We start from the raw sequence: 26,439 nt of genomic DNA on the forward strand, positions 1-26,439 counted from the left end.
CTATTGCACGACCCTATTCACCCTACCAAGTTAGGCTAAACCGGTCAACCATTAGGGCGAATGGGGTCACTCTTACAATGCTCTTTTGGATCACCAAATACAACAAATAAGTTCCAAATTTTAATAATTCAATCTTCATTTGCCATAAATGAACTTCTTCTTTCTCTTGGCTCCCAACACAATGTTCGTAGTTCCATTCTTTTCCGCCTCCCATGCATTGAATCCAGTCTCCAAGTTTCTCTGAGCGAGGATCACTATGTTTCACGGAACAGAATCTACAGGTCCTTTTCTTGTTCCTGATTCAACGTTGTTTGACCACCTTTATTTTTAACGGCCTATCTTCACCGCTTTGCAGACGGCGATGTAGGCATGAATGCGGAACTCCATACAGATCGGCTGCATGGCGTTGACAACTCCCCTCTCGAAATGCCTTAATGGCTTTCTGCATATGGTCTACAGTCATGCACGAGACGTACTGTTTATATTACTAGGCATCTGAGACAAATATATGAATAAATGGACTTAAAATCCATGTACAGACATTGACCCCATTTACCTGTAATTGTGTGACCCTATTCACCCGAAATGTAGTGACATTAGAAACCATAGGTTGGTGCTACTGACGTAACCTTTACATCATCCTCAATGCCATAACCTATGCTATAAGAAATGCACTTGATTCTATGAGCAATTCAGGGAAATCCTGAACTACGTTCATTGCACAATAATGGAAACCTTAAAAACGATAATTTGAAATACAAACTACAAATAGGTCTTACCTTTTACAAGTCTTCTTTCCTCTATTATTTACAGCTTTAAAACAAACATTAACTACAAGCTTTGGCGCCAAACACATAGAAGAATTTCTACTGATTGACGAAAGATGGTACCTAATGATAGAAGACATTTATGCTTGCCGTGGGAAAGAAATATCTGAAACTGACCCGATTCAACCACTGACCCTATTCCGACTAAGTTACCCTAAAACTTGCAGAATATACCAGTGAGTGTTTCACGCAATTGCAGGGGTTCCCCTGTTTTATTTTGGTTTTAATTTCTGCCCATAATGTGATATACTGCTTCCTGTATGTTCCTTCAATGACTCGCATTAAGCCAACTAAAGCTCTCTGGGACATACAGTACAATGGCTTCTGTTAAAAGGTTTACGGTAATCTGACACTACCACGTACTGTTTTATAACAAGAATGGATAACGAACTTATTGAAACATAAAACTATTCGTGATTTTAATTATGTTTAACAAGAGACAGACCACAACGTATATATACGAGTAGGCCTATACACAAAATCAAATTCGTCTAAAACATGAAAGTTTATAAAATCTTTCTTTAAAAAATGAGGTTGAAACATACCTTGATCCTGATCTGTCTGCAATATATAAATACAAGCACAGTCGTATTTATAAACAACAGCCTTAGTGACACTAACAATAGTTTTGTAAGAAAATTTATTTACACGAACACAAGGAAACATCACGAACAATGTAAGCAAGCAGCAGAACACTCTTACTTTTACCTCCATTATGTTTCACTTTTCATTTATAGCTGCACTGATTCTGTTCTAGCAACTATGTTCTTCACTGATTCAGCCTGTGAATTGCACGACAAACTGTCCTAATCTGGAACGTAGCTGGTTCGTGACAATTCTGTGCAGCCAAATGCATGAATTTATAATACTTCAGTGTTTATTATCAGGCACAAAACATGCTATCAGTTGCAACATATCAACTTTGCCTAATTCGTGCCCGTTTTTCGACTATACCCCAGAGTGTCATGTCTAAAACCCTGAAATATTTCAAAGTTTATAACAACTTTCACGTGTATTACGAGAGTTAAGTCTCTGAAGGCCTTTTGGTAGAGAGAAATATTGTAACAAAATAATTGTGCTACAATTCAAGAGTGTGTTTTACATAGTCTGAATAGTGACTAAATTCAACTATTTAGCTGATGGCAGAACTCAAAAACTAGATAGACAACCTGTCTACCAATCTGCTGGGATTGGCCGAGCTCACCACACGACCGAAAATTATCAGACCTGAATGACCTCACTGGCTTGAAAAATCTGAATGGTTGAACTGACCCACAGACTTATTTAACTCACTCATAGACTTCATTGACTGGTTCACTCACAGAACTTACTGACTGTAACGCACAGACTCAATTTATTATTCAAAGACCTCAGACTTTACTGACCGAATTCAGAGACTGTGACTCAGGCCTGACTTACTGTGACTCACAGATCTGACTGACTGTGACTCACAGGCCTGAGTGTGACTTAAAGCGTCACTGACTGTGACTTATAAACATGATTGACCTTGGCTCACAGGCCTGACTTCCTGTGACTCACAGGCCTGACTTCCTGTGACTCACAGGCCTGACTGACTGTGACTCACAGGCCTGACTGACTGTGACTCACAGGCCTGACTGACTGTGACTCACAGGCCTGCCTGACTGACTCACAGGCCTGACGTACTGTGACTCACGACCTGACTGACTATGACTCTCAGGCCTGACTGACTGTGACTCACAGGCATGAACGTTTCATTGTGTGAATTATAACATGACTGACCGTGACTCATAGGTCTGACTGACTGTGATTCAAATGCCTGACTGTGACTTACAGGCCTGAATGTGACTTAAGGTTCATTGACTGTGTCTCACAGGCTTGACTAACCGTTGACTTACAGGTCTCAAATGTCCGAGTGTGACTTAAGGCATCACTGACTGTGACTCACAGACAAGACTGTCTAAGATTTACAGACATGACAGACTCAGATACGGCTGACTGAGACTCGTAGACATGACTGACAGACTCACAGACTTGACTGGCTGAGACTCACAGACTTTAGTCTGCTGACTGAGACTCACAGACTTGGTTGACTGAGACTCACAGACTTGGTTGACTGAGACTCACAGACTTGGTTGACTGAGACTCACAGACTTAGTTGACTGAGACTCACAGACTTGACTGACTGAGACTCACAGACTTGACTGGCTGAGACTCACGGACTTTAGTCTGCTGACTGAGACTCACAGACTTGACTCACTGAGACTCGCAGACTTGACTCACTGAGGCTCTCAGACTTGACTCACTAAGGCTCTCAGACTTGACTCACTGAGACTCACAGACTTGACTCACTGAGACTCACAGACTTGCCTGAATAAAACTCAGACTTCATTGGCTCAAACTTGGCTGACTAATTTGATTGACTGGAATACTTGACTAGTTGACTTGTAGTCTTCAGTTATTCACAGAATTGACTGCTGATTTACTAACTTCATTAATTCACTGTCTTCACTGACAGAAAGACAGACTTAACTGGCTAACAGACAGACAGACTTTACTGACTGACAAAGACAAAGATTTGATTGACTGGCAGACATACAGAAAGACAGTCTTGACCGACTGTGATGTGCGAGATAAAACCACGCTCCAGCCAACATTATGACGCCCTGGTTTCCCATACCCATCCGTAGATCAATGTATGTTGAGGAAATCAGGAACGAAATGATGGGAAAATGATGGATTGTCTTGTAGTAACAAACTATAAATACCAAGAACAATTCTTATTGAAGCCAGTTTAATTATAAATAAATGGACCCAAGAAGAGTGGCATAACGAACATAAATGCCTTTTACACAAAAGGCATTTAATACATTGCATAATCGCATAAATTTAGACGTGATATACCTTGACTTTTCCAAAGCGTTTGATCAAATTGACCATAAAATTTTAATTAATAAACTTTCAAGTTTTGGATTATCTTTTTCATACTTACAGTTAATAACATCATATCTTACAAACAGGCAACAGTATGTTTCATTCAATCAAGTAAAATCAAAACCATTCACAGTAACTTCAGGTGTACCCCAAGGATCCAATGTTGGTCCCTTGTTCTTATTACTTTATATCAATGACTTACCTAAACAGATTTTGCACTCTAAATGTTTATTATATGCTGATGATGTTAAATTGTATAAAGTCATTGACAAACAACAAGACGTTTTTGATCTACAGCATGATTTGGACAGACTATATAGATGGGGTATCGATAATTTTCTTCTGTTAAATCTTATGACGTATTCTAAAAATAAGACAGTTGCTCAAAATTCGTATGAAATTAATGGTGTGAAGTTACCTAGAGTAGAATCATTTAAGGATTTGGGTATTTATTTTACACACAACTTATGTTTTAAAATGCACTTAAATCACGTGGTAATTGATGCATATAGATAATTAGGGTTTATAATCAGAAATACAAAAGAATTAAAAAATATAAATACTATTGCTACTTTATATAAAACTCTAGTTAGGAGTAAACTAGAGTATGCGCCTGTAATATGGTCACCTCAGTTCCAGTCCCATCATATGCAAATAGAAAGGATAGAAAGATTTTTAAGTTATTTATATTAAAAAAAAACATCACGTGTCGTCTTATGACAAACAAATTACATATAATCAGTTACTTTTTGAATTCAATTATAAAACTTCAAAATCTCGACGATTAATAAATAGTCAAATTTTACTTTATAAGACTGTTAACGGTTTATTGAATAACTGTGATTTTCTTAAATTCTTTCAATTCAATGTAAAAAAAAGACAGAATTACGTCATAGGCAAACTTTTGTTACTCCCATTCCTAGAACTGTTTTCTTCAAGAACTCTCCATTGTTTGTTATGTGTAATACTTACAACTCTCTGTCTTTAAACTGTGATTCTCAATTAGAGTCAGTTTAACAGTTGAAAAATTTCATACAATATTAAAAAGAATTGTATTTCCTTAGATATTTATATTATGAAGAAGTGTATTATAATGTTTTTACTCTAGTTTTTAAATAATTTTGCATCATTATATTGACATTTGACGCTATATTAACTGCAATATTATATTCTAGCATCTACTACCGTTATGTATTTTCTTTCTTTCGTTTGTGTTGTTTGTTTTGTTTTTTTTTTCTTATTATGTATTTTGTGTATACATCTGTGTAAGCCACCTGTAATTGGAAGCCTGCTTCTGTTGGTGGTGGATTTAAATAAATAAATATAAACAAGCTTCTTCTCCCCCCCCCACCCATAAGAGACGGATAACCAACAAAACTTGGTAAAACATAACCCTAAAAGCACTCCAATCTCCTGTGAGTTGAAGGAGAACACAATTTAGAATTAAAACAAAGTCTGAACATTAACTCTGTCCCCAGACAAAAAAAATTGTAGTCACTGCAAGGTCACTATAATCCTGGTAAGCAAAGTTCCTTAACACAGAAGCAAAATATTGTCTAACCACGCAGCGTACGTATGTTCTCTTCCAGGGTTAACATCTTAACTAGCAACAGCCTGAAGGGCTTCCAACTATTGCACAAAATGAACACAATAATCTCACTTAGTTACTTTTCTCGTGAGTCCACCTGAAAAGTTTACTCTTCTTACTAACACACAGCATGAGGGCGGTGGAAATGAACACACACAAAATCTAAGTAAATGGCCGCCCGTGTAAGGAGAGTAACACACGCTGTCGAACGCGGAGAGGCTACCCTATCACGACGAGAATGTTGACCAGAGCTTCTTAAGGCCCGTGAGGGTACGTACACGTTGGAGCGACGATAAAGGATAAAGGAAGCAGCGATGCTATATCAGGGAGAATTGAAGCATGCATTGTCATTGAGGTGTGCATATTGGAGTAACGATAAAAGCGAAGATACACGATAAAAGCGACGAAAAGCAAAGTTCCATTTTCTTCGCTCTTGTCGTTCATATGATCTCTGATTAAGATAATATTAATCTGTATAATTACCGGTGGTTATCAATATATCCGAATATTAATAGATTTATTATTATTTCGGCATATTAAATTAATGATTGTAGATATTGGCAAATTGATCAGTTGTGTATCTATTTGTCATATATTATGTGATCACAAGAACCAATCACAACACAACGAATTTATACTATCTTTGGGATGAGAAATGGGTTTCATTTTGTACGCATTTAAGTTATATTAACCTTGAACTTAGCAGCTGATATTTCCTATAATCTTCTTTCATTAAGTGAATGCACAGAATATCTTCTACTGATAAATCAAAATGTTCGCTTCCCGCGTTCTCGTTGCTCCGATATGAACACTTGATTCTTTGATAATACCAAAGCGTCGCTAGATCATTTCTTTTATCGTTTATCGTTGCTCAAACATGTACGTACCCTTAGGCCTGTAACACACTTGCAGAGTTTTCCCCCAGCGAGAAATGTGTTGCGAGAAAATTAAAAAATTGATAACATTGGTTCAAATGGACGTCCACACACTGGAAGAGATTCTCGCTCGAGGCAAAAACCTCGCGCGAGTTTCTCGCTGGGATCGGTAGCTCAGCGAATTTTCTTGACACATTTATCAAAGATGTTTGACATTTATACTCTTTATAACGATTGAATGTAGAAAAAGATATCACAGGTGGCGATGAATTGTAATGTTTTTATTTGAAAATGAGGAAAGATGGCTGATAATTTAATCGAACTTGTACGATGTCACCCGTAGGCCTATTTATATAATACACGGGATGAAAACTATAAAAACACGAAACATAAGAAGAAATCTGGAGAAAAAATATATGATTATCTGAAAATAAATAGTTCTATATTTTATTTTGATGAGATTTAATAGTATTAATTAAACATTTGAAATAATGTACCTATATGTCTTAAGAGTTTACATAATTTTAATCAGAACATAGCAAAGAATCCTCTATCATAACATGAATAGCAAAAAACTGAGGTCTATTCAATCTGAAATAACGTAACTAAACGTATCATCATTCAAATCGAAACCAGTGTCCAAAACTCGCCCTTATTTTCGTAAGATACAATGTGATTTTCAGATATTTCTGGCTTTAATTTTAGGCCTACTTTCTCTTGTCATTAACAAAATATGTTCATGTAACTCCATTTCCTCATCATCTGAATACTCAGATTCAACATAGCGTTCGTACGTAATTTGTAAAGTACGACAATATACAGTACTTACAGGTTACATATTTAAGTACGACAATATACGTAAATACATAACCTATAATATTTCCCCCAACGAGTCTTTACTGTAATTAGAAAAATGCTTTCTGCACGAAGGCAGTGCATAGATGATCATAGCGAGCTATGATCTATGATAACGAGAACTCGCCAAGTGTGTGGAGGAAGGCTCTTCGCCTCTTTCTCGCAACACATTTCTCGCTAGCGAAAACTCTTCAAGTGTATTACGGGCCTAATAAGATGAATAGAGAGCACTCTCTCACAGTCGAACTCCTTTTTAATACGATGTATACCAAACACATGATCCTAGCAGAGTACTCAATTCCCAGAGAAGTGCTCACCAAGAAAACAAACAGAAGGATCGAAAACGTGAAAATCGTTACAAATTCAAAATGACTAATAGGAAAGTTCCCTTCCATTTAGCCTAAAAAATTCGGGGATGTAGGCCGGAAACAAGTGACATTAGCAGAGCAACTGCCCACTAGTGAGAGAAAGCAAAGAAAGCGTAAATAAATCAAATGAAATAAAAATAAAACAAATAAAAGAAAACGAAAGGAATAAAGCTACAAGAGGAAAACGTAAATAAATTAAACAATAAGGATAGGGAAAAGGAAACAAAGGAGAACAAGACCGACCGACCGAACGACAGACAGACAGAAAGACAGACAGACAGACAGAACAGACTTGTCTGACTGATCGACAGACAGACATTCGTGACTGACTGACAGACAGAGAGACTTGACTGACTGGTTGATTGACAGGGGGAGGTAGACAGAGAAGGGACTTAACTGGCAAACATTAATGAACGGGTGGCAGAATGAATTTTTCAATTTGAGTTGATGACTAAAGAGGGCCAAAAGCGTGTATTGAAGCGTTGGTACAAATTCTAGAGATTGTTTCTGGTTACTAGAGCAATGAAAGTTTTTCGATGTAGAAAATTCATTTAAATATTTTTGTGATTATAAGTCTCCTGTTAGTATCTGAGTCAGTAAGGATGAAATTTGATTACTGAATATGTTAAACATTTCTCGTATAGAAATTTGATAACATTATTGCCATATTTAGCAAAATCATGTTCTGTTAGTAAATCACTATTACCATTGTAGTTACAGTATAATTATTACTGGTAATCTCTCACCGGTAAACATAGGAGGGGTTATGGGGAACTCTTTTTTTTTCTATTAACGTCAGAAAATATTGAATTCAAAAAATCTTTTTTGGTTTTGTTTGTGATAAAGTTAAGTTTCTGTGCTTAAATTGATGATCATGTGTCTGGACTATAATATTTATTTTAAATATCTGAAATGTGTAAGAATTTCTATATCTCATTTGAGGAATGGAATCACTGTAATGTTTCTTTTGTAACAGCCTGTACTCATGTGTTAAAAGTCTGCAAGTGTACAGGCCGCCATTTGGAGAATATGAATAACATATTTCACAACAATGCAGGAAAAAGAAAAGTGATCCCGATATAATGTGTAAACAAAGGCGAAATAAAATAAAATAATCAGAGTTTACATTTGATATTATATCTTCAGGAAGTTAAGCTTCATATAAAAAAAAATTTGTTGGCACTGTTACGTAATTTTATTGATGTATGCATGTGTTTATGTACGAGAGAGAAAAAGAGGGAGATTGTTTTAAGTTATGCCCTATTATAATTTGTAGTAGACCTACAGTTCAAGCCCTGTACAATTTGGTCCGAAACATCGAGGATATGGATATAAGAAACATGCATCCCGAAAATGCCTTTATTATATGATCGTATTCCGCTATACTGTACCACGGTCAAGCTATAACGGAGGGAGGAGGTAAATGATGTCCCCCATAACACCCTTATATGGGGATTCAGTGGTTTTGCTCCCCCCCCCCGCAAGGAAACGGTTCTCTCTCCGCCTATGCCGGTAAACCCTAAAATTTTTATGGACAAAGTGACTGCAGGAAATGTTTCATACAAATATTCCATTTCCTCTACCATCAAAATGTAACTTTAAATATGGAATAACCCAATATACGTTACTCTCTCCTTCATCTAACTCCTCTTTCGAAACACTGTGGCGTTTACTGACATTATACGAGTAATATAAGCCAATACAATTTGGAAATTCTCCTTGATCTGATCGACGGAAGATAAGGCCTTCGTGACGTGAAGTCGACACGATTTCAACTTTTATTTCTAACAACACAGCACATCACATTGACAATATGACCTTGACGAAATCTGAACATGCGATCACTGTCTCCATATAATGTTAAAGCTAGATCTTATCTAATGCCCATACCTCCGCTGTGCAATATACAATACAGCATAGTAAAATTTAGTGTACTATCAATATATTATATCCCGAGCCGTAATGTTGTGGTCTAAGCCAGCCGTGGCGAAAATGTGACTCACGAGCACATTGCGGCTCGCAATGATAGCTGTGCATATCTCTTACTTCCTACCTTTCCCAACTCCCACCCTCTCACTCACTAGAGTCAAACTCCGTTACTTGTATTTGTCTCTGACCTGCGAGTGGCGTATCGTCCAATGTCTCTCTCGAAACCATGTACCTCTACAAAAACGAAAGTTTAAAGTAGGATGAGAGGACGCATTTTTTTGCTGCCAATATGATGAGAATATTAAATGTATGATTTGTTCACAAGTATTACGAGAAAACGGTTGTATAACATAAAATGGCATTATACTACATGTCAATCATGAAACATTAAAAGGTTAAGTATTATTATTATTATTATTATTATTATTATTATTATTATTATTATTATTATTATTATTATTATTATTATTATTATTATTATCTCTGTACGTCGATCCTTTTTCAGCAGATGTACGAATAATGCGGTTAGATCTTCAATTTAAACTCACAGATTTACAATGTGATGTTAAATGAAAACTAGATGTAAGGACTTGACAAACGTTGAAATTTTCAAATCTTTGCCAGAAAATAAATATCCGATGCTTCGCTTTTTCTCTTGCTCTGTTGAACTACAACTTATGTTTGTGAAAAATTATTTTCAACAATGAAAATAGTAAAAACCAAATTTAGATCACGACTGGCAGACAAATACCTTCGTGATCAACTACGACTGGCAGTAAGTGATATAATTCCTGATTTTTAAACTCTGTCGCAGAGACATTCTGAAGATAATTAATAGGGTGTAATAATGTGTCCTATGTCTTTTTGTTCATTTCTTTCTTCGTTACACGTACTAAACATTAGTTTGTAACCTTATACTGTATAAAATTATATTAAGTGCTTGACATAAGGAAAATGAAATCCGTTATGAAGTCAGACAGTTGCTTCACTTCCCCTTCGGGAGTCCGCCTCCCTCCATAGGTGCTATGCACGTTGCAGGTTACACAGTGGCTCGGCGCACGATCACATTTTCGCCACGGCTGGTCTAAGCCATCATACCTAGGCCTCGCATTAGGTTGGAGTCCTCATGGGGAAGAATTTTCTAACAAAAATTTCGGCCAGCGTATGGGACCTATATGCTCCCAGCACGTGATGCATTTGGGGAGTTCGATACGTAGCGAAATACGGTTTCAAAAGCCAGCTATAACGGCTAGTGGGATGATCGTGTTGACCACACGATATCTCCATTCTGACTGGACGTGAGAGCAGTCAGCTGGTCCGTTTTACAGGGATTGAAATTATTTAATCTGTATTATGTAATGTGATATAGAATTTTTTCACTTAATACGAAGGTTAAAATTAAATTTAAAAAGGAATTAAATAAAGAATGTAATACATATAATCTATTTACTACTCATAAAATGTTGTCTGGAAATATAATTTAATTTTTATCGACTGTTTAAATTATTGTAATTAATTTGAATTTTCAGACAATATTTTAATATTCATTTATTTATAGTTTTCTCCGCAAGAGCAGGTTTTTCACTGCAAACCCAGCATTCTCCAATCTTTTATATTTTCTGTCTTTTTCTTAGTCTTTGCATACGATTATGTCTTAGTATCCTTCCAGTGCATCCTTCAGTAGTTAGTTCCTTGTTACCCAGTGACTCAGCCAATTCCTTTCTCTGTTCGTGATCAGTTTTAGCATTATTATTTCTTCACTCACTCTTTCTGGCACTGTTTTATTTCCTAAGGGGACTTGCATATAAAGGTATGGAGAAAAACTACAGATTTACTAATGCTTAAACTGCATGCGCACAAAGAATTTGATGTAATTTTTTGAGCGCAGTAATTGATCATTTAGAAACATTTTAAGGCATGAGACATATCTTTAAAGTGTAAAGATATTTCTTTACTCATTATTACATACTATATGAAAAAATATATATATTAAGCGTGTTCATAGTTAATTGTATCAGAAACAAATTATATTAGAAAGTTGATATTTTGTGCAGACTTTCAGAACTCATATACGTTAAAGGAAGACAATTATTTTGATATTAATGCAAGAATTTCAAGTATTGTTACTGATTTATGAGTTTTAAGTAAACTAATTTTTTATCATTAAATGATAAATTATTTTCAACATAAATAATGACAGAATCACTTTTGCAATAGCTTATTTTATAAATTATGTTATTAAGAACCACCAGAAAAATTAATGTTCTTACACAGTTTGTTATCGGCAAGCATTTAGCTGTACAATGGATTCCATCAGATTGAGGGATAATAACTTAGTAAATGAAATAGTAGCCTACACCACAATAACAAATTCTTTCATTTAAAAAGCTCAATCATATGATTTATCAATTTTGCAAATTTATTATTTGCTAATACAACTTTAAAAAAAATATTTATGAACGTTTTCGCCTGTACGGCATCATCAGATATTCCAAGTTTGACGAAATCTAAACATAAGTCCATTAAGTTGTACCCAGTAATATGCATAACAATGGTTGAATTATTAATCATGAGTTTTATGTAATGGAAATGATATATTGGAAGAATGTTCAATTTTGAATAATTTGTGTAATTTGTTGATTTACCGAAAAGTGAAATTTTTGATTATAGAATGTGAATATTAATACATATAACTCATGTTACGTGTTTTGTTAGATGTCACTTATTGTATAAATAAAATTGTTAAAATTGATAAAATATGAATATAAAATATAAAATGTACTTTATGCTCAACCATGCCGAAATGTAATAATTATACACCTGGTAGCAGTCCTTTAATGCATGTCATTAAAGTACACCTACTCATTAAAGTACAGGTGTTCAGGCAATGACAAGTCAGCTTACAGGTGTTCAGCCAATGACAAGTCAGCTTTGTACCGTTATAAAACCGCAAGTATCGATTATTCTCGGATATGCAATCGAAAAAGAATAATTAGCGAAAAGTCACGGAGGCTGGAAATCCAATACTTTCGCAGAAGGTTATGTTCTGTTAATTGTAAATAATATTCAAATAAATTCAATTTGTCATCTCGTTTTTCAATTCTAAATCAATTTTCAGGTTATACCAGAGTAATGTTCATCTTATTCTGTGCCAAGGTCAATGAAATTCGGCCTCGGAAAAAATCAATACTTTCGCGTCTGCGCACATCTCACAATTCAGGTCAGTTCGCACATAACCATAATTTTGAATACTTTCAAGTTAGAAATATGGTCGAGCATAAAAAGTCGTATGAAACTTGCCTATAATGGTAATTAAGACGCTCGTATGAAAATTATGAAACTTGCTTGCGCACGTTTCATAAACAATCCTACTTGCATCTTAATTACTACCATTATAGGCTCGTTGCATAATGTACTATTATGTCTATATCACATGTTGTTATGCAATTATTATTGATGTGGTTAAATGGTGCTTTATACGCAAGACATTTGTTTGGAATCTTTTATAGTGATTGTTGATTCCAAACAAATGTATTGCATATAAAACACCATTTAACCACATCAGTAATAATTGCATAACACTATGTGATCTATCTTATATAGACATAAAGTACATTTTATATTTCATATTCCTTATTTTATCAATTTTAACAATTTTATTTATACAATAAATGACATGTAACAATAATAAATTTGCAAAATTGATAAATCATATGATTGAGCATTTTAAATAAAAGAATTTGTTATCTTGAATAGATTTATCTAAGTATCAAAAATGAATTGTAAAAAAAAGCCTACACCAACTCGAGAAGAAAGAATCCTATATCCTATACGCTGTAAAAAAATACTCGTAATATATCATATCCCGCAGTTAAAACTACACCAAAGACCAGAATCTTAAATGAAAAAGTTATAAAAAAGACTGCAGCAAATAAAAGTAGGAAATCCCTCAACGACAGTCTGGAATGGATTACTAATGCTACCAGAAGAACACCGTTAGCCCTGTTTAGAATAAATACTGACCATGTCTGTCTTGCTTACCATCTCTACAAGTTAAAAATCTCATGTTGTCCAACCTGCACTCTCTGTGATTCTGAAGATATCGTGGACGGGAAACATCTTCGTTTCTATATTATTATGATGTACCGAATTACATATGATATTTCCGTGCAGAAATTATGTGTCATCATATCATGAAAGATGAGTGGAACGGAGAAAATTTCTCTCCGGCATCGGAACTTGAACCCGGGTTTTCAGCTCTACGTGCTGACGCTCTATCCACTTCGGTACATCATAATAATATATGATATGCGAAAAATAATCACTTACTGATTTAAAACTGTGTTTATTCCGTCGGATCCCGGCCACTTAGTCGCTCATAACGAATGCACCTCTGCACATGAGTGGACATTGTGCCACTGTCATACATCTATGACGCAATGCATGAGGGTTGGCCACTAGAGGGAACCCAAGAGGTAGAACTTAAACTGAGAGGATTCTGTCTGACATCGGGATGGGAATCCGGTGTGGCTTAGTGGATAGAGCGTCAGCACGTAGAGCTGAAAACCCGGGTTCAAATCCTGGTGCCGGAGAGAATTTTTCTCCGTTCCACTGATCTTTCATCTTCATTTCTGCCTTGTTCTCTCTTCGGAAAGTGACATTGTATCTAAATATTGAAAGGCTCGACTGCTGATGGCTTCACTGTCATATACTGAGCATTAGATACCACCACCACTATCACCACACAATAATTGTTTCTGAAATATGTGGAAATTTAACAATTTTTTTATATTACTCATTATTATGAGTAAAGAAAAACTGAAACCTAAAGTCATGCCTGATCTCTTAAAATATTCTTAAATTATCCATTATAACTCTGTAAAAATTACGTCAAATTATGAATGCAACTTTTAGTGTAGTCTATCTGTCGTTCTTATATTAGCAGATGCGTTTTCCAGGTATTTAGGCCTACGGACAATTTCCTTTGAAGTATTTTCGAGTGATGTTAGTACAAATGCTTTATTACACATTTTCTTAGTTTGCTCGGATGGTTGTTCATGATCAACATACGATAAATTATTTTTAGACGTTCACGATCTTTAACGAAGTGCGAGGGTTTACATGTTTACACCAAATCATGGATGTAGCAAATTCTTGTTAATTGAACTTACAGATAGATTTCTCTTTTCCGTTTCATCCGATGATGGATGACTACGTTTTTACAGCGCAAACACTCAGAAACCTCGCGCAACATACATGTAATTTTGGATTACGATAATTATTTCTTCATACTTCCTGAACTAATATAAAGATATAATTCTATATTTGGCAAGAAATTCGCTGTAATTATTCAAACTCGCAGTTAATAGATAAACCAGAACATTTCTATTGCCAATATGTAAAGGATTAACAGGTATGTCTATTGATAAACTATTTTTGGAGTTGAGTTTACTCTTTCTTACTCCTTTCTAGTCTTGAAATGATTATGATGCCACATAAATGAGAAACTATATATAACTAATATAACAGTTGTAGGCTACGCCTACAAACAGGTTTTGTTTAGTATGGCCAGTGGAAATGTAGCAGTCCGCTTAGCGATGATTCAACAACGCGTCGGCTTTCGGCAAGAACTCATACGATCTATACACACAGATTGACCATTTTCCCTGTTATGAAATAGCAACATATAAAAGATAACAACCACTAAGATCTCCACTGCCGAAAATGAATTTTTTGGTAACGACCGCTAGATGAAAGTACTGCTGCAAGCTATTACTCCATGCAATTTCATCAGGGTTATAACTTGACTTCTTTTGTAGTTGCTAGATGGCAGCATAATGAAATTGGTAAAAGTTGTCTTGAAAGTACATTAGATCGACCAATCTGTTATAATAATTAGGGTCTATGTACTACGTCATCGAGTTTTTCCTTAAGTTAGAATGAGATTTACAGGCCTTCTTTTCATTTATTAATGGATCAATTTCATAGGCGACCGGAAGCTTCTATTGTTACTCATGAACAGGGAACGGATTTATATGGACTAAAAATATATGAAATATGTAAATATATATGTAGTTATTTTTACCAAAATATGGAATTAAATATGGATTTTTACCAAAATATGGAATTAAATATGGACTTAAAATTATAAAAAAATGACTATGTACGTTAAATATTGGTACATTTTAATCAAACTAAACAAAAAATATAATGGACGTACCTTATCTTCCAATGTAGTTTCAACAAAACACAATTTTTATTGTCTGTTACCATAACAATAGGTTACAAACATTTATTTCAAGTGCTGAAAAGTGAATCTTCTTCTATTGTCTCTGAGGATAGATTTATACTGACTAAAAGAGCGTTCGACGTCACAAGAAGTAACTGGTACATAATTCAATTTCACAATGTCTGCTGGGGATAAGTCCAAGTTAATCTTCACTGTTGATTCACCACTCATCACAGCAACAACCTTTTGTAGTTCTTCATATCCAGGGTTTTTTGAAAGTACAGTGTCCACCTTAGCTCTTACTGCATCTGCAACTTTACCTCTACCACGATTCAGTTGTTCCACAGTACTATTTATAATTTCAAAACTTTCAGATAGTGAAAGGTGCCTATTTTGGAGACTTTTGAGCGTTTTTATGATGCATGAAAATGTATGCTGAATGTGAGCTAAGTCATTCTTCACACTTATGTCACAGGTAACTGTTTTCGCAGTATCAATTGAGACTGCATCTTCAGAGTCCAATGCAAGGAGAACATTGTTAATAGAGTCTATATGTTCGGCATAATATTCAACTGCTTCTAGCCATGTACCCCATCTAGTTAAAATTGGCTTTGGTGGCAATGGAATTTCAGGGTACATTTCTTTCAACACGTTAACTCTACTGGGAGCTTTGAGAAATACTTTTTTCACTGATGAAATCAACAAATCTACTTTAGGGAAATTGTCTCTGACCACTTCTGCCACACGATGAAATGCATGCGCCACACAAGTAAAATGAGTCAATTTAGGATATACAACAGATAATGCTTGTCCAGCTTTGACCATATAAGGGGCAGCATCGCTAATAAAGAATAACACATTATCGTACATAATACCCTTTGGCCACAGGATACCCATAGCTTCGTTGAACAGTTTAACTATAGTTTTGTTATTGCACTTTTCTAGAACATCACAATGTAAAAGAATTCGTTCAGAATATTGTTCACTTAACAAACCGATAACTACATTACCAACAAGTCTACCTTCTTTGTCGGGAGTCTCATCAATGGAAACCCAAATTGAACTATCTTTAATTTCATCTCTTATCTTCTGTATTGTCTCATCGTAGATGGATGGAGCATACGTCTTCCTAAGTGTTGACTCATCCGGGATTGTATGTTGAGTATATTTTTCAAGGAATTCCCTGAAGACCTTATTCTTTAGTTTGTAGAGAGGAATATCAGCAGAGATGAGAGAACGGCACAGGTCGATGTTAAACTCAGATCTTACATTCGATGTTGTTGGTTGTGTTAAAAACAATTGTCTCTGCTTGGAATTTAGTTGTTTGTTGGCCTGATGTTTACTAGTTGTAATGTGTTGTTGCACCAGGAACTTTTGTGTAGATGATACTGCACACTGACACAAATTACAAAATAATATTTTATTGTCAGTTGATAAACCATCTTCTTTAAATTCTGAAATGTAACTTGTTAGTTTTGATTTTAAATTGACTGAATGACGTACTTTTGGCATATTTACCGTCTTTATAGTATGATTTACAAAACTGAACCTATATGTACTCTGACTGGCATTTAACTGTTGAGCTGCACAACTGAAGTCTGTTAAAAATTTTAAATTAAATTAATACAGTTTTGTAACTTACTTTCCCATTGTTGATAGGACTGCTAATTTTCAAATAACTCTGATGTTAAAGGGATTACTGAACATGTGTTTAAATCTCTATTGTTGAAATGTATTTTTAAAAGTTAATGGAATTTTGTTTTGTTTTATTGTTAAACCTAATATAATATGGACTGTTTTATATGAAATATGGAAAATATATGGAAATTAACGAAAATATGTACTAAACTCTAAAATATGGAAAAATATGGAAAATAAAAGTAGGATTTTTCAACCCTACACATTGTGAAACATAAAGATAATGCAAAATATAAATTATATTAGCTTTATAAGTAAATATGTATTTACATATAAATCCTTTCCCTGCTCATGAACCATCGGACTCCCTTAAATTACTGTACCTTGAATTTGATATTTATTTAAAGATTCATTTTTACCTATTCTATTTTGTTTGTAACTACGCTTTATAAATTAGAATATTATTATATAATTTTATTATTGTATCTTATTTATTTAATTAATTCATTCATTGTTCTGCTCAAGGGCAGGTCTTTCACTGAAAACTCAGCTTTCTCCAATCTTTCCTATTTTCTGCCTTCCTCTTTGTGTCCTCATATGATGCATATATATTAATGTTGTCTACATATAATCTGATACCTTCTTCTGCCCCGAACTCTTTTCCCGTTCACCATTCCTTCTACTGCATTCTTTAGGAGGCAGTTTCTTCTCAGCCAGTGACCCAACCAATTCCTTTTCCTCTTCCTGATCAGTTTCAGTATCATTCTTTCTTCACCCACTCTTTCCAACACAGATTCATTTCTTATTCGGTCTGTCCACTTCACATGTTCCATTCTTCTCCATATCCACATTTCAAATGCTTCTGTTCGCTTCTCTTGACTTCGTCGTAATGTCATGTTTCTGCCCCATACAACGCCACACTCCGTACAAAGCACTTCACTAGTCTTTTCCTTAGTTCTTTTTCCAGAGGTCCACAGAAGATGCTCCTTTTCCTATTAAAAGCTTCCTTGGCCTTTGCTATCCTCCTTTTGACTTCCTGGCAGCAGCTCATGTTACTGCTTATAGTACACCCCAAGTATTTGTAGCTGTCCACTTGCTCTACTGCATATGTATGTATTTATTTACACTGCAAGTGGGCAAGCACCCGGGTGGCAGTGGTATACACAATATAAACAATACACAATAAAATTACAATACAATACACAAAACAATTATATACACAAAACAATAAGAATACACAATACAATTTAACACAAAAATTGCAATTAATAATAAAACATAAAATAACATAATTTTACAATACAACCTACATATGTATAGGCCCTACATAAGTTTCAATAGTCTTTCACTTTACTCTCATCTCACTCACTGTAGTGGCACTATGACGCATTTCACCGACACTCTATAACACATTTCACTGACACTATAGAACACATTTCATTGACGCTATAAATTATCACTGGTCGGAACTATTCACTGCACTGTGAAACTATAACTTCACTGAATCATCTGGCTTCACTGATACAACAGTTCAAATGAGACAAATAATTACACCCTTATGCATACTTATAAACAGAACTACATTTAAGCTAAACATTTCTAGTCTAACATGCTATTTTTAAATAATTTACCATTCAAACGAAGGGAGTAACTCGTCAGGCTAAATAAATTTACATTTTATTTTCAAGCATTGTATCTGTGTAATAGCAATAAATTAAACTACCTTATTAAAATAGAGGTGCTTTTCTCACTAAATTCTGGATTGTTAAATGAGATAGTTATTGAATAGCAGGATATTTCCATACAAATATAGTGCGGAGCTTTTTGTACGATTTCTTCGTAATAGAGGTCTACACATCAAGACTGAAGATACGCTGTTCTGCTTTACCAGAAACTAAACTAACTGCACTGGGTAGAAGTCAGCTGTATACTAATGTTCTAGCATTGAGTCTCTTAAGCCTGTTTTATCTGTTCATATTACGCAATAAGTATAAAAACTACATAGATAGGAACGTGAAATGAATATTCGACGTAAAAAAGAACATCGAAAGTTTGTAGTTATTATGGTAGGTTGTTTGGTCTTTGCTGAAAGTTACAGACGCTGGCTGAACAACATTCACAGTTTGTAATATGAATAAAATACATACTTATCTGCTTGTGAGTGGGAGTAACGCAAGCACTAACAGAAAACAGGAACTATGGCGTAGGTAATAGTTACAGAGCAATCAAGATACTGCAGGTCATCGCTTCACGTTGTTTCATGGTAATTATATGGATATGGCTATAAAACATAGCAGGCTTTCAAATTAGTACATTTTATTTTTTAAGTTTTTGTTATTGTTGCAATGACTATGTGACGAAATCTTGTTTGCGCTTTGTAATAGCATGTAGTTAAATAAACTATATGTAAAGTAGAGTATTTAGTAATATATTCAAGACTTGAGAGATAGTAACAGAAAACTCGATAAGGAAACAAAGGCATGAGTTATTTAAATAGGCATAAAGAATAGGTTCAGTGCACATAGGGCCTACGACTCTCTCAGTAGCAACAAGAAGATACTTTCGAGCTCAAGTAGCCGACTGTTGGAGACTGTTACCGAACAGCAGGTGAGTACGAAACACTAGAACTTGCATTTGACTGACATTTTCTGTAGTCAGAAACGTTACTCGTTTAATATGAGTTCTGTGTAGGTTCCCACATATTAGAAACGTATAATATAGATTATGTTTTGTAATTTTTGTCACTTTGGCAAATCAGAGCATTTTAAAATTTTTTGGTGCATAAATAAGTTATTTTTCAAGGTCTAGATGAACAGTGTGCTCCATTTCTACAGCTTATGAAAACACCTAGTTGATATACTTATGTATTATATATTAATATTATATATTTAACAAAATATTTTAATTACACAATTCTTGATAAAGCTTAATATCTATTGTTAATCAGTATATAATGTAGAGAAATAAATAAATAAATAAATAAATAAATAAATAAATAAATAAATAAATGAATAAATAAATAAATAAATAAATAACTAAATAAATAAATCGATGAATGAATTAATTAATTAATTAACTTAATTAATTTTGTGTTTTTTTCAACGATTCCATAGAAGCTGAAAACCGATATTGAATATAACAGAAACAAACATTATCTATAGAAGAGACTATTTTAAGCCTGCTCGCTCGTATTTATTTCTATTTTTTACTTTTTAAAATAATTTCGCTTCCATTTATTCAATTTTAATGCACCCTATGTTTTTCTAGCGTGTATATTTTAGAGAGAGAGAGAAAAAAAATATACACACACAAAAACACAAACACACAAAAACAAAAAAGAACACACAAACAAAAAAGACCACACGAACAAAAGAGAACACACGAACAAAAAAGAACACACGAACAAAAAAAGAACACACAAACAAAAAGGAACACACAAACAAAAAAGAACACACAAACAAAAAAGAACACACAACCAAAAAGAACACACACAAACAAAAGGGCACTAATACAAACAAAACAACGTACACACAAACAAAAAAGAACATACAAACAAAAAAGAACACACAACAAAAAAGAACACAACCAAAAAAGAACACACACAAACAAAAGGGCACACACACAAACAAAACAACATACACACAAACAAAAAAATAACACACAAACAAAAAAGAACACACAAACAAAAAAGAACACACAAACAAAAAAGAACACACAAACAAAAAAGAACACACAAACAAAAAGGAACACACAACAAAAAGAACACACAACAAAAAAGAACACACAAACAAAAAAGAACACACAACAAAAAAGAACACACACAAACAAAAGGGCACACACACAAACAAAACAACACTAATACAAACAAAACAACATACACACAAACAAAACAACATACACACAAACAAAACAACATACAAACAAACAAAACAACATACACATAAAGAAAACAAAATACACACAAACAAAACAACACACACACAAACAAAACACAACACACACAAGCGCACACATACAAACATAAAAACACACACACAGGCTCAGACTGAAACATATTCAACATTTGCAATACGTATTATTATATTATTTGTACATTTTAAAACGCAATTAACTTTGAAAATATATAGGAATATTGTCATCCCTGGTAAATGAATATGATATATTGCAAATTCTAATGCTTCATTCTCAGTTATTATAAGTTCTATTGTTCCTTTTGAACTATTGTCCTGAAGAAAGTAATTGGTTGGAAAATACTTTCATATCTCAGATTTTCCAGGCATTACTTTGGAAAAAATATATTGCCGTATGGCAGGCAATCTATATGTTATCGTCTGAATTATAAATTATGATTGTCGGAGTACTACTTCCTGCTAGAAAATGCATGGCACGCGGTTATTGGGTCTGCTAGTTTTAAACCTCGTAACATGACGCGAGATAATAACCGAGATATACGCATATTACATAGAGTCACTGCAGTGTTTTAGGTTGGTGAGGTACAAGAGATAATTTTACCACTTCCTGAAACATTCCAAGTGTCACTGATGTATGCAAACATTATTTTGTTCTTCCTCTGACACGTTATATCGCTAAGTGAGATGAATTGCATGTATCAGCCAATTTTTTTTGCCTATTTTGCCTTTTTAAGGCGTTTCTTACTAATCCAATAATATATGCCTTTTCTGTCATTTTACAGCAATATTTCTTGTTTATTAAAATTTTCTAATTAATTATAATGTAATGTGTATGAAATTAAAATATATGAAACAATGACTCACTTTACTAACAGGTAAATAAAAGTAATTTATTTCGGTGTTCAATCTGCTAATAATCATGGTCTAATGGTGTAATATGAATAATGATCAACAATCCACAGTTACAAAAATGTGTCATGTCTTCACGATACCAACAATCAGCTTTATAATCTTAAATATTAAGCTCGTGCTCATAGAAGTTGTCACGTAACATTTCCAATTGTTTGCTTTCATATTTTCAAATCTTACTGTTACAATTTTGTGCTACCGTGTTTATTACTGTAGGAGAAAGAAATTTGAGTGAGGAACAGTCAGTTATTGTCACGCAGCATTTGCAATTCTTTGCCTAAATCTTATATTTTAATGCCTATTGAATTAATTGAAATGCTTGGGTGAAGACAAGTAAGAAATTATATCATTATGTAACGAAATATTTTATGAGAAAGACGATTTATAATGTGGTTTCTTTTAAACAGTGTGCAATACTAGTAGGGCCTACATATATTAACATAGTGGATTAATAATTTCACTGCTTAAAATAATGGAGTCTTTGCAAAAAATCTTCCAGACAATGATTTTCCGGCTTCAAGAAATTGAAATCTGCCAGAATCAACCGGAAGCCGGCAGAGTTAGCAACACTGTTCTCCAATACATTACGTTACCCAGCTATCTACAAATAGAGATGTGGTCAGCAAGAGGCCTATAATAGGAGAGAGAGGCTCAATCAATATTTTTCCTGTTAATAACTTTTAAGTCTAAGCAGCCACCATTGAGAGCGCTAACATCGTTTCTTACCAACATTCCGACACTGAATTAGACTCTTGGAAATGGAGAATTAACATGCGTGCTCTTGGTTTTAAGTTGTTAGTCCCGGAAATAATTTAAGGAAGACTTTTGAATTTTTGAATTCTAGTTTACGGAATTCTTGTTTATGTCCGTTACATTGCAATGGTTGCACACGTATTAAATGCGGATATCCCGATTGCGAAAATAGGAGGAGTATTCACCCCACAAAATATTTCTTTAAAATACCGAAATATAGTGAAAGGAGAGTTTTCATTTATAATGTATAACAATGTTATCACAAAAAAACTAATTTGATATACTGTTAGACGTTTCTAGCCACGTGCATAATTATAAATCGTATGTTACCGGAAACAGCAGTTATTTGCAATAAAGATCTTTGTATGTTTATTTAGAAAATACAATTTATTTACTAAATAAATCTGACGTATTCTAACACATCAGATTTTGTTGGTCACGTCTAAATCATTTCAAATTTTACAGTCCATTTCGTACCTATACCTTCTGGGATATAACGTTCTGAAAATGTTGATGATATCGGTTCAAGCTTTTTTTTTTTTTTTTTTTTTTAAAGAGGAAGAAAAAGTCAAAATTGTAATGGAGATGGTTATATTTCAAACATCGATTTAAATATTAATATAACGGGGAAGTCCAGGGAAGTAGTATGAAATTCCCGCCATTTTTTGTACATGTTGCGGAAAGATGTCTGGTCGCGTAAAAGTATTTTCATTTCATCCCCATTCTTGTCGCAACCCAATCCAAAAGTATTGTATACACTAATGTAACATGTTATCAGCTGTCTATTAGTACTTAGGTCTTGGTTCTCGTGCGTGCTCTTATTTTTTTATTCTTATGAATGTATGGTTGGCAGTAAATCTAATCTCCATCACAAGGTCTTGAAGATAAATGTAGTAGCCTGACCACGCAAACTGACCGATCACAGAGTTACTCAGACTCTCGCACATCGAGTGTCGTGAAATATCTGAATTGACTTACACAAGTTTCAAAGCAAGGCGGAGAAGTCAGCGCTCTCACTCTTACTTCCCTTCCCCCTCGGGACGTCTTCGTATTTGATACGATCTCTAGATTTCGCAGTCTTGTAAACTAGGCCTAAAATCCTTCTCAATGGACACCACGTCCATTCTACAGGGACATCATTTCATTTTTACTAACATTTTTAATATTAACCTGGCTATACCTTTAGAGAACCGGATACACAGTTTGCTATCCCCTTCCACGACTGTAGTTCGATGATACTGGCGTAAAACACAAACAAATCGCTCTACTAGGTATAGGAGGGAAGAAAAATAATTCATCCATTTACGTTAATTAGGAAATATCGTGATTTTGAGTTCGATCATTTTCATTAGGTTTTTGTTTAATCAAAATACAGTACTGTATTAAGAATAAGTGTTTTTACTCACGAACTGAGTTACCCATACGAAAGTATTCATTATGCAGTGTATATTATACTGTCTATAGCACATTAGCGTACAATATAGAGAAAGAAGTTAAATTAAAAAATAATCATAATATGAATATTTAAACACATTTTTTAAAATAGTGGCCGTTCATTTCGATACAGGCTTCAGTTCTTTTGTGCATATTATCGTACTATAGACTATTGCATCTAATTCCTATTGCCAGTTTCGTCCTTCGTACTAGTTACTAATGTTGAAATAATTCTGTACCTACTCTATAAAAGAGTACCTTACGTACTGTAAATTCAATCTTCACTTCTGCCCGACCCGCACAGATAATATTACTCAGACATGCTATCTACTGTCCGTCCAAGTGGTTATGCCGCAGGATCGTAGAAAGAGGGGAAATCACATGACAGTTAATTACTTAACGAGGCCATTTCATTTAAGTTATTTTAAACAGCTGTATAATATTACGTAAACGTCCAATTCCTAACAGAAATTAATATTTTCAGAAAAGAGCTAAGACAGCCCAGTCACTAGCCTTTACACAGGGTCGAGCAGAAGCGGGTGGGAGAAATCGGGATGCGACTTAGACAAACGGACGAGAGTACCTGCGCGAAAATATGATTCCATATTGAAAGCTCTTTCGTAACTGGAAAACGCGAAATATTTCTGGAACATACTATACTCACTAACTCAGTGCTGTTTACTATATGCGGCCTTGATTCTGTGTGGAGGACGGTTGAACTTCATTAGTAGAAGGGGTGGGCGTGAAGTACATTCAAAAACTCAGGTACAATAAAAATTGAAGTAAAAATAAAATGATGTCCCTGTAGTACACTCAGTGGCATTCTTAACTAAAGAGTATAATTCCATATCCTAGACATAAAAAAGTCCATGCCAGCCTTGGATTTGAGATGGAGGGTGGGACAAGCTCACGACGATCACTAGGGCCACTGATATGTGCCACTTATACTGCCTCAAAATTTCGACATGGCCGACAAATACCGGTATACGAGGGAGAGTCAAAAATAACCTTAATACTTGTTTTATTAATTGAATATGTACAATAAGACTGCAAACACTTCATCACTTTTCAACATAGTCTCCACTGCGTTCAATGCAAGTGTTCCTGTTATACTAAGTTAAAAGTGATGAAGTTTTTGTAGTCTTATTGCACATATTCAATTAATAAAACAATTATTAAGGTTACTTTTTGACTCTCCCTCGTATCTCGAATTAGTCCATCAGTTATCTCCTGAAGAAAGTCATGCCAAGAATATTATAACAGTCTTTAAAATGTTTGCCCTTGACAGGGTTTGAACTCTTGAGCATCAAATCCAAAAGTAATCATGGTAACCGTTAGACCATAGAAGAACTTTCCTAGGCAGGATTATTCTAACTTCCATACTCTTAAGTCTTGGTTTTTCTGAACCGATGTATGCGACGAGCGAAATGCGAGGTCCGCCGTGCACAAATCAGGACTACATGAGAGATAGTGAGTGGTTTCTATAGTTGCGAGGTGCGCAGACCTCGCATCTCTCAGTTACACGAGTAGAAACCACTCGCTATCTCTCGTGTAGTCCGGATTTGTGCGAGGTGGGCCTCGCATCTCGCACGTCGCATGCGTCAGTTCAGAAAAACCAAGGCTTAAGTTTGTTAGACAATGAGGAAGGAGACGTACTATACAAATTGTTAAGAGACAATAGTGATGCTTTCATGGTGAATTTTGTCCTAATATGATGGTGAAACTTGGATGATTTTACAACTCTACGACATAGAAACGAGGCGGAAACTGATATGTATTCTCACTATTTTCGTGTAAATCTAAGTAATTCTGAAAATTCTCTCTGTGTATCTAATCCTTCTATATGCGGTACTTATCGATCTCGGAAATAAATAAGCCATTTTAAAAAGTGGTAAACATAAAAGTTCGGCCAGATATTAATGCAAGTAACGAAAGAAACCAATTCATTACGTCTGGCACGTGCTGTTGTTTCAATACTCTACAGAGCATGTGCAAGAAGATAGATCAATATGGAAAAGAATAGATTGCGTAAGAATTATATCATTTCGTATTCAGTGGGAGGTCACAATCGTGCAGCTTGAAAGCGTGTTCAGGACAACATAACCTGGGCTATTTGTTTAATTAGTGAGTCATTTGTTCAAGTGGAGTTTCTTTCCCAGAGAAATAACAATACGACATGCCATATATTAAGATTATCAGATAAAGTTTCA

The 26,439-nt window shown here is 34.6% G+C and overlaps 2 protein-coding genes across 2 annotated transcripts in view; one reads left to right on the forward strand and one right to left on the reverse strand.

Annotated features, from left to right (window-relative positions):
* Positions 1-26,439, reverse strand: part of LOC138701657 (probable glutamate receptor) — a 79,112-nt gene that overhangs the window by 39,275 nt on the left and 13,398 nt on the right. The gene's annotated exons all lie outside the window — the stretch shown is intronic.
* The window catches only part of LOC138701661 (uncharacterized), a 30,031-nt gene continuing 23,344 nt past the window's right edge, over positions 19,753-26,439 (forward strand). The window contains exon 1 of the mRNA XM_069828794.1: positions 19,753-19,829. The gene's annotated coding sequence lies outside the window, so the exon portion shown is untranslated. The remainder of the gene's footprint in view (positions 19,830-26,439) is intronic.

The sequence above is a fragment of the Periplaneta americana genome, chromosome 1 (assembly GCF_040183065.1).
Source record: "Periplaneta americana isolate PAMFEO1 chromosome 1, P.americana_PAMFEO1_priV1, whole genome shotgun sequence".
In the NCBI taxonomy this organism is placed as follows: domain Eukaryota; kingdom Metazoa; phylum Arthropoda; class Insecta; order Blattodea; family Blattidae; genus Periplaneta; species Periplaneta americana.